The sequence below is a fragment of the Musca autumnalis genome, unplaced genomic scaffold, assembly GCF_047663935.1.
Source record: "Musca autumnalis isolate F117 unplaced genomic scaffold, ASM4766393v1 scaffold_3, whole genome shotgun sequence".
Taxonomy (NCBI): domain Eukaryota; kingdom Metazoa; phylum Arthropoda; class Insecta; order Diptera; family Muscidae; genus Musca; species Musca autumnalis.
Window position 1 is genome coordinate 225,959,092 of NW_027411866.1, and position 20,707 is coordinate 225,979,798.

The following is a 20,707-nucleotide window of genomic DNA, read 5'->3' on the forward strand; positions in this document are numbered from 1 at the left end:
TGAGTAATTATTGCTGGGAAAGTTATCCTACATACCTATTTATTTCACAATTCCAAGAAGTGGACCTCAAAATAGCCTTCACATTTCACTTTTTCCCGAACGTTGCTCCAACAATCCTATATCTATTTATTTCTGTATGAACTTATTTCAACACAATTTGCATTATGATGGAATTATTTATTGTTTCAACTAAATTGAGTTTAATCTAAATAACAATCCTTGAAATCGCATGATCCATAATCCTAATTGCAGACAACAACATTTGAACTAAACTATAAATTCCCAAAAATATGCAAATATGTTTATAACAAAACAATGCAAAAGTAAATCTAACAACAACTGTGAATATTCATATTTCCTATTTAACAATTTGAAATGACGAATAATTTTCACATCTCTCTCTCTCTTTCTCTCGAAACCTCTTGTTTTCTATTTAAAATCCAATTAGTTTATTATGAAAAATTAAATATGAGAACTCCCAAAAGTATGCAACTGTGTTGTTTATTTAACAATGAAAAATAATATACGCGTGCTTTCAACACAAACACCCTCTGGGGGTTAGGAGGAAGCTATAGACTTTTGTAAATGAGTGGCCATCAAGTAAACAAATTAAGGGATGTAGAAAAATCGTGTTAATTAAGCCATTCATTTTTCCTGCTTATACGCAAACTAACCGGCTTTTATCGACCCACTCATGATATTTTTCCGTATTTTTTTATCACGATGTTTTTAGATGGGTTAATGAATATTAACCGGCAAGTAGCGGCAGTTTGTTAACATAAATATTTTACTTATTTTCCGACGACGTTGTGGTTGTTGTTGCTGTTATTATTCGGTAATTAAAAGCCAACAAACTAACCAATAAATTATTCGCCTTGTCGGTTTGACCTTGTATTGCGAGTTGTTGTTGGTGGTGGTTAGTGAGGCATGGTTGTTGAAACGCAACACGGTATGAAAAATTATTATTTCCTCTACAAATAAATACATATACTTCCGCTTACCATTCCCGCCAAAATGTATGCACCAACAAGCCGATGGGAAAAGACCGGAGTGTGTCTTTTATTTTGTAATATATATAACTTAATGTTGACATGAAATATTAGTTTATTGGATTGTAAAATAACAATACAACTTTTGAAAACTGAAAAATATTGGCGAATCGCCAAAACATATGAACATTTTCTATGAAGTATTGGAATATTGTTATACCCCCAGCCTGCCTTAGGGCTAACGAGTGTGCCTCATCAAAATAATGGTTCACGATTTGGATTGATCACATTTTTTTAGATTATATTAGCAAATTTAGGCATTTGGGTTATCCGTTGTCGAAAAATTGGTGCACCTAAAATTGTGTACAGAAAAGGAAACTAATTATTTCATTTTAGTTAAGAATATTTTATGGTGGAGGGTATAAAAAGTTCTGCCCGGCCGAACCTAACGACTTTTGACTTGTTTATAAGTAGATCGCGTTAAAGATAATGAACAGGAACGATTACCAATCCTAAACAGCACAAATGAGCAGAAAAATCCGAAAAAGACCGTCAGAGAAAGGGAGGATTACAGATAAAATCGGTTGATAAATTTAACATCCTCAATAAATATAACTGGGAAAATGGACCGGAAGAAATGTGGTAGAAAACACATAATATTGTTGTTGCTATTAAAAACCAAAACAACGGGCCAGCAACGCGGACCCTGCTAGTCTTTATAAGTAAAACTCAAATGTCGTTCGTTGGTGATGGCATCAGTTGAGAACGGCTGAATCGATTTGGATAATTAGATTTGTGAAATGTTCGCCATAACCCGACTTAGGTTTTTATGCAACGAAATTTTGACCACGCCCACTTCTTTTAATTTTAACTTTTTATCTTTTCTACAAAAACTACTGAACCAATGTCAGGGAATGTACAGGGATGGCCCACGGCTAAAATGGGCTACAAAATTTTTTGAATTCCGGGCGGTGCGGGATTCTTCGTATATCGCCTATTTCTTTAAAAATGCTAAATCTATATAAATATCAAATCAAATGTCGTTCGTTGGTAATGGCACCAGTTGAGAACGGCTGGACCGATTTGGATAATTCTTTTTTTTTGAAATATTCGTCATAACCTAACTTAGGTTTTTATGCAAAGAACATTTGACCACACCCAATTTTTTCAATTTTAATATTTTCTACAAAAACAAGTGAGGCAAGGCTATAGTCGGGTTGGGGCCGACTATGTGATACCCTACACCACCTCTAATGTGCATAAGCTTTTGACTGGTAAAATTTAAAATATTAAAATTGGGATAGCTTAGCGCCTTTGCTCTGAATGTCTTCATTATCACAGGTCAATTTTATTGAAACGCATTTAAGTGCATCGTCAGTACAACTCAAATAAGACAAGTGATCCAAGGCTATAATCGGGTCGGGGCCGACTATGTGATATCCTACACCACTACCCCTGTTCATAAGCTTTTGACTGGTAAAATTTAAAATATTAAAATTGGGATAGCTTAGCGCCTTTGCTCTTAATGTCTTCATTAATACAGGTCAATTTTGTTGAAACGCATTTAAATGCATCGTTAATACAACTCAAATACAAAAATGGAAAAGTGGGATGTACGCAAACCATCAATAGGCTTCTTTCTCTGTTAGACCTCCATCTACCCCCAAAATTTCCTGAGGATCCGATCAAAATTCCGACCTGTAGTTTGATTGCACAAAAAATGGAAAAAGGGATGCATTATCGACTATTGCGATTTCTCTGTTGCTTGACAACCTACGTTACATCGTTGTAAAGTTGATTTTTTTACTTTCCTTGTGAGGTTTTGCTTTCGATATACCTCTTACAGAAGAGATATATTCGCTTTGAAATAAAACGTTGGCCTTTTCTCCAAATAAGTTTTTTTTCACATTCCGACCCCTGAATAATATCCGACCATTACCAAAAATCCAAAGGCTTTTTGTTCTGTAGGACCCCCATCAAAATTTCATGACGATCCGATAAAAAATTGCGACCTGTAACGTGATTACAAAAAAAAAAAAAAAAATAAATAAATAAAAAATGGAATGTATTGCCGACTAATGCGATATCTCCGTTATTTGGCCACCTACGCCAACCTACTTTGCATCATTGTAAAGATGGGATTTTCTAATTTCATAGTCGGACTTTATTTTTGGAAGGTTCCCAACCAATGCTGTGATATTCGTCATTATTATTAAAATCGCAAAAATGAAAAGTTGGGTTTGTTAGCGGCTGTTGCGATATCTTCATTTGACCACCTACGATAACCTACGTTACATCGTGGCAAAGGTGATATTTTCTATTTTCATTAGCAGATTTTGCTATTGATATACCTCATATAGAAGCGGAGATTTTCGTTTTGGAATAAAACGTAGACATTTCCCCAAATAAGTTTTTTGCCCATTCTGACCCCTGAATATTATCCGACCATCACCAAAACAATAGGCTTCTTCCCCTCCGGGACCTTCATCAACAACCAAAATTTGGTGACGAACGGATTAAAATTGCGACCTGTAGCGTGATTACAATGTTTAGATAGGCAGACGGATAGACGGACGGACACACATAGCCAGATCGACTCAGCTCGTCGAGACATTCATTTTCGTATGTATATATGGCGAAAAACAAAAATGTTTTACAATCGATGAATCCGAGTTTCACCCATTCAGAATTCGCGGAATGTTAGCATATTCTATATAGTATGATAAACATTCTTTAAAATGATGTGTTTTAGGAGGGATCCCATAATATCGACCATTAAAATTAATTTACGTGGAAGCTGTGTTGGCATCAATGTAGAAAAATAGGTAAAAATGGGTTGAAGCCAACAAGTTTTTTTATGCTCCATTCCGATTTCTGGCTTAACCTTACATTTTATAGACATATGCCCAAAGAAAGACTCAAAGAATACTTCATGGGCAATATGATACTGGTGTATCATTTTTCGATATATCCACTACATCCACCTAAAATTGATGCTGACATTTTGAAGCCGGAATTTCGGGGTTTTTTGAATTTTTTTAATAATCCGGACGCGCAACAAGATAATATTCCAAACTCATAATAGGATTATAAAACTCGTGATTTCACGTCGTTTATGGCTTATCTCATGAGTGTGCTCCTTACAGCATCCTAGTAATTGGAGTCTAAAATCCAATATTTGATGTGTGATTTTTTTTAAAAAACCTATTTTTAGCGTTTAAAATTTACAAGTGTCATTCAATTTCCTTTGTACCCCGCGTGAATTTAGTTTTTTTACGCGACGGATCTAATGAGCCCATCCGCGATCGAATCCATCCACTAAAACCTCGGATATAGATACCCTGAAAATAGGAAAATCAGCAAAAATTTATTTTGACAAATCCGCGTACCAAACCGCGATTTTCTTTAAATTTTTTTACGTAAATGGAATCCTTTATACGCGATTACAATATTTGCGAAAACGCGTGTCATAAATTACAGAGATTCGCGAGTAATATAGGATTTTTACCAAAAATAGAAAGTGGAGGCACATCCGCGGTTCTTGAAGAATCTGATTGAAATATGTGTAGATAAACATATTTTTGATGGGTGCTACTGAAACCGGATGCGCATCAAAATCGTATGCAAATTGCGCGATTTTTACCCACTTTAATGTTTTTTGTATTGTGTGATGCAACTGGCGACACACTTTGACCGCAGAGTGAAACATCGAAGTATGCATAAATATTGAAAGAGATTGATTCGCTGTATCCAAAAACGGATGCGCATCAACTGATTTTAACTTATTCGCGAATAATAGGCTTTTTAATTTACACATTTTTTGAATGATTGTAATTTCAATATTACTCTTAATTTCCTATCTTTATAAGTTATCACAGTAAGCAAATAAGCTTTCACGATGGTAAACCATATTTCTTGATGAAGTTTTAGTAGTACACATTAATTATTGTATGGGATTTTAGCGAAATAGTTGGAGAACTCCCAAATATTTTTTTTAATTTTTCGAATCAAACCAAAAAATATATTTGCAACAATATTTTTCAACAATAAGTTTTTCTCTTTTGTTGTTGCTATAATATGCAATTTTTGTAACCAATCTCTATAAATTTGGTATCATATTTTTATACGCATTGTCTAGATTCCGCATATATTTTTTAATTTATTTTTAAGTGTTTGTACGGACTACGGGACAGGATAATTTGGATTTTCTTAAAATTTTTAGTACTATTTGTTGATTTTCCGCGAAAATAATAATAGATTTAATAACTATTTAAACATCTACGAATAGATATGGAATGCTGTTAACGATTTATGCATAAATTTTCTCATAACAACAAATAAGATCTTTTTAAATATTTTTTCTTTATATGAGAATAAAAACCGCCATAACTTTTGCGCGCATTGGCCAATTTCGTGAACGCGAACAGATTTGAAACCAGAATTTTTTTCTTAACCTCTATGCCAAAAATTGAAGATGTGCTCGCAAAAAAATTTTTTAATTTTTTTCAAATGGAATTGCAAAGGATTTTTGTTTTTCGCCATATGTATTGGTCTATGACCATTCTTTCGATGCATTAGAAACTTTTTGGCCAAAACAACTTATAATACCCTCCCCACCAGTGACGTAAGCAGGGGGGGAGGGGCCCGGGCCCCCGAAATGGTTTGGTCCAACAAAAATTTTTGAGCTACTTTAAAAATATATTACGATTTTTTCCATGAAATAACTTTGTTTTTGAAATTTCGAATGAAAACTTATATTGTTCTGAAGTTTCTGTACTGAAAATGTGCTTTATGAACAAGTTGTGAAGAAATATTTAATTTTTTTCTTTGAATACTCTTTTGGGAGAAACTTCCAGTAAAACTGAATTCCTTCTTTATGCCATGCCAGTGTAATGAATATAAAGATCTTGATGTTTTAAACTCATTTTGTATTGAAAACGATTACAAATTCAGTATTGTGCAGTTTAGAAGTACATATGTATGTACATAAAATGAAATGTCTATTGGCCAATATGCACGACATATGTATCAAGGGTTTTCCGTGGAGTATATCTCGAAACCCAATTAGAAAATTGTTTTACTGCCTTAATCAAAATGTTGTTTCCCTATTTTATATCAACGTGTTGCTAAGTAGTAGGAGAAAATAATGGGGAAAAATTATTGTTGTGCATCATAAAGTGATAATATCTGCCATAAATAGCATGTCCATCTGAATATTTTCTTATCAGTAACAAATTTGTAGCTGAAAACAAGCGTAAACGAAATTACTTTGAATGAAAGAAGGTTAAACCAGAGTTCATAGATGGTTCATAAATGAGAAAAATAAAAAAATTACCGGACCGCTTGTTAAATAAACGGGGTCAAAGTTCACATTTTTAGAGTTTTTTTTATACCCTCCACCATAGTATGGAGGGTATATTAAGTTTGTTTTTCCGTTTGTAACGCATTGAAATACTCATTTGCGACACTATAAAGTATGTATATATATTCTTGATCAGGGTAAAATTCTGAGTCGATCTGTGCACGTCCGTCCGTCCGCCCGTTTGGTATAGCCCTCATATAACGGTACCCCCGATTTACGGTATTTTGACGTTTTTAGCTACATTTTCAGACCGATTTAGCTATAATTTGACATTTAGGGTTCCTAAGTGCCAATAAACTTATATAACAAAACTTGTGGACATAGGTCCACGTTTTGGTATAGCGCCCATATAACGGTACCCCCCGATTTACGGTATTTTGACGTTTTTAGCTACATTTTCAGACCGATGTAGCTATAATTTGACATTTAGAATTCTTAAGTGTCAATAAACTTATGTAACAAAAGTTGTGGACATAGGTCCACGTTTTGGTATAGCCCCATACAACGGTACCCCCGATTTACGGTATTTTGACGTTTTTAGCTACATTTTCAGACCGATTTAGATATAATTTGACATTTAGGGTTCTTAAGTGCCAATAAACTTATATAACAAAACTTGTGGACATAGGTCCACGTTTAGGTATAGCCCCCATATAACGGTACCCCCCGATTTACGGTATTTTGACGTTTTTAGCTACATTTTCAGACCGATTGAGCTATAACTTGACATTTAGGGTTCTTAACGTACCCACTTAAAGGTGGGGATAGGAATGAAAACTAATTACTCCATTTTAGTTCAGAATATTTTATGGTGGAGGGTATGAAAAGTTCGGCCCGGCCGAACTTAACGCTTTTTTTACTTGTTTAGGTTCTGACAGATTTGCTGTGAAACCAGAAGCCCTATCAAACTAAGAAAATGAAAGTGAAACTTCTCGACAATACTGCCTTTAATGATATTTTCGTAGGTTTTATAATTTTTGAGATATAGAAGTTCAAATTGGGACAATTCACTGACTCCTTATAAAACAGTGGCATGGCTACAATTTCCCACCTTAAACTTATATATCTCAAAAATGATACAACCGAGTAAAAATTGCGAAACCCAATCTTGTAGAAAATTTTCACAGCTATAAGTTTTTTTGTAGTCCCATTTCGATAAGACTTACTACTTTGAAGCAAATCGTGGAAACCTATCAAAAAAACCCAAAAATGTGACCTAGGAACAAACCAAACAAATTTTCACAGCCACAAAATCGCGAAAGCCTAAAACAAACTTAAAAATGTGAAATTAGACCGCGATTTATTTAAAAATCTCCCCAGCGATTTTTTGTTTCTCATCTATGAACATTGCTGTTTCGGAATCCGCAAGAACCAGTTGTAAGCTTCTTTAATTTCACGTTGATTCAAGAGCACCGTGATATTATACCCTCAGCCGTTAGTCCAACGATAAAAATATACCTCATCGAAATAATGTTCTTAGACTAATCATATCAAGCCCTTCCCGCGAAAAAGGTGTAAGCGACAAAAAGCCAATTATACAGGAGACGGGTTTTAATGAATAACTTATGATCTAACCACATTTTTTATTAAATTTTGGTATAGTCCCGTTACTAAATCCTATTTACTGAAAAAATAAATTATTTGTGGAATATCTTCAATATAACAGTAATTTGTGTCGTTTACATCCTTTTCGCTGTCACGCAATCAGGCAATAACATTAAAAAGTGTCGGTTACATAAAAAAAAATTTATTTGAAAAAAATAATTTTTAGTGTAATTCACATCTACAATTTAAAAACAAAGCAACTTACGTTTATAGCAAGTATTTATTCGAACACTTATAAGATTAAAGCGTATTTCTTGTAATATACATGGTATGTTAATATGGAATTTTGATGTAAGCGACAATTCGCTGTCACCTAAATATGTAAACAAAACAAAAATGGCGCTTACATCAAAATAGTTTTTGCTCTAATTTCGTAACGGTACATGTCAGAGTTATTAAAATTTGGGAGACGGCGTATTAGAATATTCTTTATCGTTTTCCGTAAAAAATGAAAATCGAAAAAATGTCGCTTACATCTTTTTCGCGGGAAGGGATCGATATGTTTTGACGAAACCCGCGTCAAAAAATTTGGAGTCGATTTATCCCAGTTCGTCCGTCTGGCTCGAACAGATCAACATATTTGGTCAAATTTTGGATCTGGCAGTATTTTATCCAAACTACCTTTGGGAAACTTTTTCGCTTTCATCGAAGTCAAATTTTTGAGAACAACATAAGCACGTATTCGTTACGCCAACAATCCTGAAATTGTACACTCCAAATGTTTCGATATTATTGTCGAAAAGTTTATACGTCCAAAAATGGAGACGAAATTCTGAAACATCATGGCTATACAATTTATAGAAAAAAAAAAAATTGGCTATGTAGCCTGTATTCGATTAGTCTCTGTCGGCAAACCCGACTATTACTTTTACTAGTTTTCCAGAAAACAAAAGTTATGAATTTTCCTAATTTTTCCTCCGCTGTGCCGCCAGAAGTGATTGGTCTTTGAAAAGTTTTTAAGGTCATCGAGTCCATAAACATCTAGTCGTACAATAAAGATAAAAATAAGCGAGAACAACAACCATAGATGTATCAGATGGATTTTTTCGACTTTACCTATTTTTTCAGGATTTACCTAAAATGTTGCCGAGCTTTTTTAGAAATATTTTTCGACCATGCTTTTGCGTAGTCTCAAACAGTACTGCGAGTTGGATTCGGAGTGTATGAGTCGTAGATTGCATCGCCCGGCTCCTGATATTTTTTTCTTTTTTAATGTAATTTTCTAAATTTTTAGTTGGCTTTCACGGAATAAAGAATATTATTTTCTTACAATACATACATAAAGAAGAAAAGACCTTATGTTCGGGTCGAACTGTTAAAATCCTCCAAACACTGTATGTATGTATATATCTATTCGACATATTCGCGAATGCAATCTCTGTGTTCGAACGTGGATCTATTTTCACCACCTTTGGAAAGAAGTTTTTAAACCAAAATGATTTCCAAATCCATATTACTGATTATATGCTTAAAAACTATGCTTATAACCACGAAATATAGAAAATCTTTCGAAAGCTATTCGCTGTGGGATTTAAAACCCAAAATGTTGAAAATTCTGGGATACACTAAAACGTAAATCTATATGGGTAATATTAATTTGAAAAAAAAAAAAATAGTTATTGCTTCAACTCTTTTGGAGAATTTGGTTAAAAACTTTTGTATGGGACTATACCGAACGTGAACCATATCAGGAGGGTTCATTTTCAGTTCCAGTTCCAAATTTCAATCTTGTATCTAAAATATTGTGATCTTTCTCTATTGAATGTATGTACCTTTTGTCATACATAAAATCAAGTAAAAGCCTTTAAAATAGCTTTACGTAACGATAAACAACATTTTTAATTTTCATGATTTTTGGTCAAGTTGGGGCCCTCCGAAATGAAATCCTGCGTACGTCCCTGCTCCCCACATAGTGGTGTAGGGTATAACTACTGAACTAATTTTCCTGAAATTTCCTGAGGTTGTAAAAAACTAATATCCCTAGTATGCAAGATTTTTGTGTAAGCAAATATAAGCGAAGTCACAAGTTCAATCTTCCAGAAAAGGCCAAAAAATTCTGAAAACACCTTAAGCACTGATATTTTTCTTCTATCTCACACCTACACACTAAATATGACCCAATTGCAACATTTAAAGATTCTAGCGTCAGACGTTTGGAACATACAATAATATGTGTGTTGGTTTACTTACAATTTGTACAAATTGTTACTGGATGTTGTTCGTTTACTCTACAGTACAATGCAAAAGACCTTAGTCGATTACCAGAATTTTCTGCACTTGTACAAATTATTGAGTAAACGAACAAACCTAATATTAGTGAATTATTTAAACATTGATTTATTTATTATAAAATCTTAACAACAAATTTTTCGGAATTGATGTTCCATGCTTTGCTTGTTCAACAATGGAAACAATTGTATCTGCCGAAGATGTATTTTACACTACAAGTGGCTCAAATGCCGATTGCAAAGTTATTAAATTTGAGTTTCACTCTGCTTATGTACAACTCATGAGAAGCATCTAGTATCATATGTTTTATTTAGTAGTTTTCAGTTGCTTACAATAGTAGTATTAAATAAATTTTACAGTGTTGCATTTCGTCAGATAAAGTTTAAATTTTAAGATCATTCACAATATTAAAAGTTAAAAAAATAACAATGACAAATAAAAATACAAAAGCTTTAAAAGTGTTAATGTTGAAATATAGAGGGTGGCCTTACATGTTTCTATGAAAATGTGAAATAACAAATTTTATAAAGGAAAATAATGTCAAATGAAAAAAAAAAATATAACGGAAATATTTTTCATTACAAATTTTCATAGAACAAGAATCCAGCTCCAGGGCTGTATTTTACTATGTTTGACCACTACACGTAGTACGTATATTATACCCAATTTCGACATACATGTAATGTACAAAAGTAGTCTGTTCTTTTACTCGAACTGGTCATTGCCCTAATAAATAACCCTCAGTCGCAATGCGAGGAATTTAACACTTTAAGTGCCTGTTAGGCATTGTTAGGTGAATTTTGCAATTATTTTCCTCTCGCTCCCAAAGAAAAATAATTCTTTAAAAATATACATTATTAAAAGTTCTCCCCGCAAGTATGCTTCACTTTTTTCAATAGAATAAAGTAACCCTTGAAGTATGCCCTTGAGAAACTCTACTTTATTTTCAACTTCTTGTTAATTAAAGACAACAATGAAGAGAATAAAAAGGAAAGGGGGAAATGACGAAACGAAAATAATTCAGCAAGCATTAGCTGTTAATGGTAGGTTGTAGGTACGGAAATGATACCAAAGGTATTTTAAATATTTCCACTACTTTTATTTAAAAATTTATACACCATATTGTACCCGTAAAGGGTAAATGGATGCTCTGAGTTTCTTTTTTCTTAAAATGGTAATGTAAGCAAAACTTTCAAGATGGTTAAAAAATATTCCTGTAATTGAATCTTTCAAGTTATCAATATTGTTGTTGTTGTTTTCCGAAAAAGTAAATGTACGCTTAAATTACAAACAATGTGAAAGGAATAAATTGTTTATTTAAATTGAAGGGTGGGATGAATCTCCCCCTTCCCCCTTTTAAAGAAACAATGTGCAAACATCAAAGGGTTCCAATTGATGCCTTAAGGAAAATCGTGTAATTTTATACGACCACCAAAATACAGGCCTGGGGATAGATATTTCTATCCCAACACATTTTAAAATATAAAATAACAAGGATTCTCTTAAAAACGAAAAAACACTACCTGTTATTCTAACACCGCCTAAAAGAGTAGCAAAACCAGATGATGCAAAACAGATAACAAATTCAAATATCCTAAAAGTATACAATAGCAAATAGCTATGTAACGTAATGCCTCAATGTAGGCACTAAACATTTTCATTTGGTTTTGTGGGGTTATTGTCCTCGTTTACGGTATGTATGGGGTTTAAAATTAGATAACATGAAATGAACTTCAATTACTAGCAAATTCGTTGCGTTTGGAATTTAATTCGCATTACACAGTGGGATGGAAAGGTGCGAGAAAATATTTCTAATCGGATCGATCTGTTTTTTTTCAATAAATGCTGAAAAATAAGTAAAAAATACTTGAGCCAAAACAATCATCAATATGGATCCAGTTTTTCCTATAGCCTCCAGTTTTCAACTACATTTGCGGCCCGAATTAGCTGTAATTTGGTATTTGGGGTTCCCAGTAATCAGAAACTTTCTTTACGGTACCTGCCGATTTCAGGTATATTGATGGTTTTATCTATATTTTCGGCCTTCAAAGCGGGCTAATATCAGGCTCGTAATCTGAGATGCAGCTATTTCTCGTTTCGACGGGATCTATACGTTCAGCAACTCTATCTCGGAAGTTCCACACCTGACTGCTACCCCATACATTCCATGTACGGGTCATTAGAGACAGGCTCAAACGAGATAAGTCTGTATTGGACAGACTGGTGCAATAGGAAAGCTATTGGCTGTAATTTGTTATTTGAGGTTCTCTGTAATCAGAAACGTTCTGTGCCAATAATTGTGGTCATAGGTCCAGGGGCTCAATTCTGTTTCTATGAAAATGAGAAATGAAAACTTTTATAAAGGAAAAAAAACTGTCAAATGAAAAAATGATAAAGCAAATATTTTTCATTTCAAATTTTCATAGAAGAAGAATCCAGACCCAGGTTTTTGGTGTATCAATTTCGGGCCGAATTGGTTGTAATTTACTATTTGGAGCTCTAAGTGGTCAATATCCTTCTGAGCCAAAAAATTGTGGTCATAGGTCCAGGTCTTGGTATAGCCCCAAATAACAGTACCTCCTGATTTCAGGTATTTTTAAGTTTTTATCTAAATTTTCGGCCCGAATTGGTTGTAATTTGGTCAGTGCTCAAAATATGTTCCCGTCTGATATTGTTATTGTAACAGTATTTATTATTGTTTGTATGTTCGTTCCTCTGTTGAATCTGGCTCTGGGTCTATCTCCAGTTCAAGGAAAGTGGCTGCTTCAATGGGATGTAACCACAGACCCACTGGAGTTAGATGAGTAGGTTTGGTGGGCAGTTGAAAAGGAGTTTTGTTTCATACGGGCCCATGCCACATATTAGGCAGATGTTTTGCACGGCGCGGTCCATTTCCGCCCAAAAAGAATTTTTGTGGCAGCTGACGCTCCTTAACTGCAATAGATAGGGGCTTCACACTATATTTGCTAGGGGTTCTCTCCTATATTTTTGGACCTCCCTCTCTAGAGCATGAATATCCTTTCTGACATGCCTGAATGTGTCGGACCTAGTCAGCAGAAGGTGATTGGGTTGGCTCTCACTGTAACAGCCAAGCAAATACTGCATCTCATTGTGTTGCTTTACTTGAAGAATCTTTGCCTCCTCATGTAGAAGGTCCACTGAAGACTTGAGGAGGCACCCTGTTGCTGTTTTCAGGGCGGTATTCTGACAGCTATGAATCTTTTTCCGATTCGTATCACATAATCCCGGGGACCAAAGTGGAGCCGCATAGCTTACCACAGACCGACCTATCGGGTCAACAAGGTTTCTTTAACTGCACGCCAAGTTGAGGACCTTGTTCCTGCCTGTCTTGAAAGCAGTGTCAAATGTGACCCTAACATTTTGGGGTAGTGGAATTCTGCTATTGTCGACCACGAAATTTAATTCTCTTCCAAACTGCGCTGTCCATGTGGTGAACAGAGATGCTGTTGATTTTGTGGCGGAAATATGCATATTCCTCGCGTGTAAAAAGGTGATAAGATCGGTTAAATAGGAGTTCAGTCTCTCACAGATGTTATCAGGTTAGGTACCTGACGGCAATATCGTGCAATTCTCCGCATACGTTACGATATCGAGGGAGCGGAATACAGAAAAATAGAGGTTAAACAGTTCCAGAGATATCACCCCACCTTGGGGTACTCCCTGTTTCACTCTACGGGGTTTGGACTTCTTGTTCTTGAAATCCACGTACGATTGGCGTCCACACATACAGTTGACTATCCAACGTTTCAAGCTTGGCCGGAGGGTTGTATGGTCAATGTCCTCAAACAGCACGGAGTGCCTGACTGTATCAAAGGCTTTTGATAAATCAAGCGCCACCATCACTGTTCTATCACACGGCCGTCTCTGGTTGAGTCCTTGACAAATATGTATGGAGATGGCGTATAGCAGCGCTGTTGTCGTGCTGTGCTGCTTACGGAATCCATGCTGATGATCGGCAACATGAAAGCTATTCCTCGTACTGGGGAGGACTAAGGCCTCAAGGGTCTTTGCTACGCGAAGCGAAATCGACCTGTACGATTCAATTTTGCTGTCATCCTTGCCTGGCTTCCGTAGCGGGACCACCCTGCCCATTTTCCAGACTTCGGGAACAATAGGGTGGCTAGAGACAAATTGAGAACTTTTGTGAGATAATCCACTCCCGGCTCATCCAGCTGCTTCAGCATTACCATGGAGATTCCATCAGGACTTAACGCTTTGGGTGCTTTAGCGTTTCTGATGGCATTCGCAACATCATCCATTATAAGCTGTGGTGGTTCATCCTTGGCAGGAAGAGATTTGATGCGGCGTAATATTTCCTCTTCGCCCTGTCACTCCACAAACTGTCCATGCGCATCTCTTCGGGTCAGTCAACGTAACGTTGTCAAACGTGACTGAGGTCCTATCTTCCATTTTTCCAGGGTTCGAGAGTGACTTATCCGTTGCCCACAATACACTTATACCGGCTCCAATGTTACAACTCTTCAGATGATTTAACCACTAGTTCCGCTTATGTTCGCCGACCAGCCTGTTAATAGCCAGTGTCAGCACCCTGACTCTGGGGCCATTGAGGTTGGCTCGACAAATCTCATAACGGTCATTTGGTAATCCCGTCGCCTCTGCTGGCAAGTTTGATCTTACTTCGGGTATTCGACCAGCAGGGATATGGCAATCGGCTGCAGCAGTGATGATGTCTCGGAACGTCCTTTCCACTACCCGAACATCAGAAGGATTGGGCAGTTCTCTGAATCGGTGATTGGTGAACTCTCTGAAACTCTGTCAATCAGTTTTCCTATGACACTATGCGACGCTGAAAATGCAAACAACTTCTTATTGACATTCTTATTAAATAGTCGTTGAAAAATGTACTGAAAACAACGGCATACTGGCATTTTACAACAATGACATGTTCTGAAGAAAATATTAAGAAAAATTAACGGTTTTGGAGATACGGTGCGAAATGTATAAAAATTTTGGAATTTTTGAAATGTGAGGCAATAAATTTAGTTTTTCGAGTTCATTATTTCTCCAAATATGTTATTCTTGTCATTATCTACAAATTTGCTTCAGAGGTCAGAAGAAGATTCGCATTGGTTTCGGAGATATAGCGCCGAATTTGTTTAAAAACTCAATATTTAGCCATGTTTAGATGGGGCCATAAAATCCGAGCTGGATCTGACACAACAAAACCCAATTAGGGTTTCTTGTCGTTTAAGTCCGTACTGTCAAAAAATCCGCAGTTCGAATTGTTTACACAAGATCACCTTAAAAATGTTGCATAGTGTGATTGACGAACGTGGGTCGCTCAGAGGTGATGAAATCGGGTGGTCTGCTAATGGAGGCAATTATGGGGAGATGGTCTGATCCAGGGGAAATGACGGGTTGCCAGGTGACGTCATTTGTCAGACCAAGTGACACAATGGCGAAATGTGACAATCTCCTCTAATTCTGGTAGGGGCGTCCTCATTGACCGTCCAAAACGTAGAGCTATCAATCTGCTCAGCCGGCGCTGTACCCCTCTGGTCGTTTCAGAGGGCCGAATACCACATCTTATGATGTTAATGCGCATCCCCCAGGACCAGATGATTATGACCTTCCCAAAGCGGGCTAATATCAGGCTCGTAATCTGAGATACAGCTATTTCTCGGCGGGATGTATACGTTTAGCAACTCTATCTCGACAGTTCCACACCTGACTGCTACCCCCATACATTCCATGTACGGGTCATCAGAGGCAGACTCAAGCTAGATATGTTTGTTATGGACAGACTGGTGCAATAGGAAAGTTAATCCCCCACCTCCACTTCTGGTGCGATCCTTCCTTAACACGTTGTAACCATCACAACGTTGTAAGCTACAGTTGTTGTTGAGCTTGGTTTCTTGCACCGCCGCGAGCTTGATGATCTTTCGACTCATGAAATCTATTATTATCTCGATCTTACCAATTAAATTGCAAAATGGATGCATTTTCTGGGATTGTGACAACAGCGGCTGGTGCTAAATGCTGCGTGTGCGGTTGCCCTCGTAATGTGACGACGACTCACTGGGGACTGTATTCACGCAGCATGCAGCAACATCGTCCCTGTCGTAGTCCCTCACGTGGACAAGTCCAGAGCAACCCCTTAGATGCACCCACTCCTGACATCTATTACATCTCACTGAAGGTTGGATATGGGTGAAGATGCGGATGTGACAAACTGAGCACAAATAAATTGGCCCTGGGGTTTCTTCCGTCCCGGCACCGACCAAAAGAATTCAGAGCAGCCATTCCGGGATATGCTGCTCAAAGCACAGAAAAACTAAACAAATACACAAACACATGTACACTGAGGTGGCAGCCACTGATCGGAACGCTGATGTTGTGTGGTTCCTGGTATATCCTATATATCTATAAAGTATATATATTATTGATCAGCATAAAATTCTATGTCGATTTGACCATATCCGTCTGTCCGTCCGTCTGTCTGTTGAAATCAAGATACAGCTCGCAATTTTAAAGATAGAGAGTCAACATTTGGTACAACAGTTTTTATTACTTGCAGGATGGTTGGTATTGAAAATGGGATATATCGGTCTACGTTTTGATATAGCCCCCATAGAACGGCACCTCCCGATTTTCCTCCCGTGAAATTCGTTATTTCGTATTCCAAGAGTTATAAAATATTCCAGAAGAGTATTATCAGTATAGGTCCACGTCTTCCGATATACCCATAGAAGCGTACTTCTTGATTTTCGGTATTTCTTAAGTTTTAGCTACATTCTCTTACCGAAATATAGGAAATTTGGTATTTAGTCTTCTTTGAGCCTAAAAACTTTCCGTCAGAAATTTGTCGGTATAGATCGACGTTTTAAAAAAGCCCCTATAGAATGATGCCTCACATTGTTTTACCGAAGTTGCTGAAAGTCTTCTTCATACACGAAAGGGAATTAATTATTCCATATTACTTCAATACAACTTGTGGTGGAGGTATAACAAGTTCGGCCCGGCCGAACTTAATGCCGTTCTTACTTGTTTTCATATTATATGGATCATCATATACCACAAATATACAAGTGTGAAAAATACACTCATAAATATATCCCAAAACAGAAATATATAAATCTTGAACGAAAAAACCAAAACAAACAATTAAAACGCAAAATAAAAGAACACAATAATACGACATATTCACTGAAACGACGAGAAAAAACCGTGTGTAGTGGTTGGAGCGCAAGAAAGCTCTCGAACCGATCTGCCGATTCGGTCCAAAACATGACCTTCGTAATATTTTGTGCATACTTAGTTTAAGTTCGAAGATATGGCATATGGGTCCACTACTTCAGGTACCTCCCCCACCCCAAAAGTTCAAAAATTATCGGACAAATTGTGCACACGATAACTCTTAAAGGGAGTGACTGATTTGTTCCATACTTTACACGTCTTAATATATCTATTAGATATAGATCAGGTTCGAATATGGACTATATTTGTCCACTTCTTCGGGTAACTCCCACACAAAATATCGGATAAATTCACTACCGTGGTGCAATGGTATGCACACCCGCCTTGCACACTAAAGGTCGTGGGTTGGATTCCTCGGCCTTGCAACATCAAAAATTTCAACGGTGGCAAAATATCCCTCAGTAATGTTGGCGACATTTCCTGAGTATTTCAGAAATGTAAAACTTTTCTACAAGTGGTGTCTTACGACACGCCGTTAGGATTCGGCAATAAACAGTAGGTCCCTTATCATTGAGCTAATATGAATCGGGGTGCACTCATTGGTATGAGAGAAGTCTCCCTTGTCCCGTATGGGATGTTTGTGGAACAATTATATAATTCACTTTAGGACCTGCTCTCAAACCACTTTGATTTTTGTTGAAGCAACTTAAACTGCCTCAATTACTACGGTAAACGTTTTTTTTCAGGGATAAGTCCATACTTCTTTAGAAAACAGTCCGAAAGGTGTAAAAATCCCCTATGGCACCGTATTTAGTGGCTGGAGAGCTCGAACCGAATACTACGTTCGTCCACACATTGGATATCGTAATATTTCTTCGAATATTAAATGAAATTCGAAGGTGGTGCTCGGTTCCGGTACCACCCCCACAAAAGTTCGAAAATATTCGCTAAAAATGTATCTCATAAACGTAGCAACCGATTTGGTCCAAACTTTGGATCTCTAAATATTTTATCCAAGCTTAGTTTATGTTCAAATGTGGGTGCTATCGGTCCATTTCTGGGGGTACCACAAACACAATTATTCAACATTTTGCGATATTAATTTTTTTGTGGGCAAGTATCGATATCCCCCCAAAATTTTGACCTTTAATCCAATACATATTTATGTCGGTTCATACGCCCAACATTTTGAAACCCCCTAAATAAAATTTTTTTATTGGGGAAAAACTGATTCAATCCTCACAGGCTGAGGGTATATCTCGTCGGCAAAGCCGACTGATACATTTTTACTTGTTTGTAAACTTGACAACATTTTAAAGATTCTCCAAAGAAACAAAAACAAAAAAAAAAAACAGTAAGGAAAGGATCAAAGTCGGGCGGGCCGACAATATAAAACCCTACACCACTGTGAATATGTAAAATATATATGGGAGCTAAATCCAAATCAGAACAGATTTCGAAATAATTTTTCACATTTATTTGTAGACCAAATTCCGTCACATAGTCCAAATTTCATCAAAATCGGACATACATATATAGCGTCTTTCGTGCATCAAATACCTCAAATCTGCCTAAAATATATATGAGAGCTATATCCAAATCTGAACCGATTTCGATATAATTTGGCACACTTCTTTCTAGGCCAAATCCCGGCAAACATTCCAAATTTTATTGAATTCGGTCTTATATAACGGGTTTCGTGCATCAAATAACTAAAATCGGGCGAGAATATATATGGGAGCTATATCCAAATTTGAACCGATTTCTATATAATACGGCACACTTATTTCTAGACTAAATACCATCGCACATTCCAAATTTAATTGAAATCGGTCATATATAGCGTGTTTCGTGCACCAAATGCCTTAAATCGGGCGAAAATATATATGGGGGCTATATCCAAATCTAAACCGATTTTTACCAAAATAAATAGCGTTCGTCCTTTGGCCAAAAAAATCTTCCCCAATTTTCATGCGACAATAAATGCGACCTGTACTTTGTTTACAAAAATACATGGACAGACGGACAGATGACATAGTTATTAAAACTCAACTTCAATGTTGAGGACTAGGACAAAAATCCACAAAAAAATAGTTTAAACAAAGTTAATATCCAGCACATTTTATGCGAATAACTTGTAAAAATTGTTATGCAAAAGTTATTAAAATACTTTTAGCCAAAACCTCTATTTAAAAAATAATTTTATCTTTTAAATTCTTAGTTATTTGGCTTGTAAGAAATCACAACCTTACTAAAGTTTTTACAGTTTTTATGAGATCATATGGAAATGTCAACTTCTACTGTTTTGTTTTGTTAAGTACCGTTAAATATTATGATATCACATGTTTGGAGATAATTTGCGGAATTGTCATTGAAATGTCGTTGGTTGGGACCACAGTGCATTGGCGTTTCGTTTATAAACCCACATGTGGTTCCTGTAATTCAAATATTTTGTGGTTCAAAAAAAAAAAAAAAAAAAACAATGTATATGAGTGTATTTATGTTGTGCAACAATAGCTCTGTTCCTTTACGTTCAAGAATCTTCAAGTTTTACCACTTTTTACTCGAAAAGCGTTCCTTTACTTCAGACACCATACAATTCATATGGGAACATTTTACAACTTTTACTACCTTTGCCGGTTTTACCATTTTCTAAAGTAAAGGAACAGACCAAATGTATGTAATTATTTCCATACTGTCAGTTAAATTTTAATTTAAACAGACGGGAAACAAGAACATAGACAACAACATGTTTTGGTTTAATTAAACAAATGAAGGGTGAATATTTCGAGGTGTAACGAATATTTCGGTTATATTGTTGGGATAAATGGATTTGTGTGTCAACATAGGAGTCTAACAAATTGAAAACAGTTTAAAATGGAATTTTAGAAAAAGACATAAATTTAGAATAGAAATTTGTGTTTGAATGGAGTGAGGTTAAAAGGCTTTTGAAGGGCTAAAATAGATTTCAAAACCACTCCAATCCATTAGTATGTATTTTCAATTTTGAATATCATGCTTTCTGATGTCATCGGTTACTTGCTTATTTATTAATTTTTGAGAGAACAACGCGGTTCTTATCTTTTTTAATATTCTTTAAATTTTAGAAGTCTATTCTAATATAATTTTCTAACCTTCCTCTCTCTTTTCAGATACTGACGTAGTTAAAAAGGAACAAAAATTAAAACAATTACAAGCACATTGATGTTGCCTGAACTTTACTAAGAAATGTAAGTACATAAATTCTGCAATGGTTAATGTTATTATAATTTATATACTATTTCTCAATCTGCTTGACCTTTTTACTATTATCTTTATTCCTGGAATAAGATTACAATGTTCG

At 36.0% G+C, this 20,707-nt stretch overlaps 1 protein-coding gene across 1 annotated transcript in view; it reads left to right on the plus strand.

Moving 5' to 3' along the window:
* LOC141399041 (uncharacterized) overlaps positions 1–20,707 on the plus strand; it is a 460,530-nt gene that overhangs the window by 23,436 nt on the left and 416,387 nt on the right. Inside the window, exon 2 of the mRNA XM_073977023.1 lies at positions 20,517–20,594. The gene's annotated coding sequence lies outside the window, so the exon portion shown is untranslated. The remainder of the gene's footprint in view (positions 1–20,516; positions 20,595–20,707) is intronic.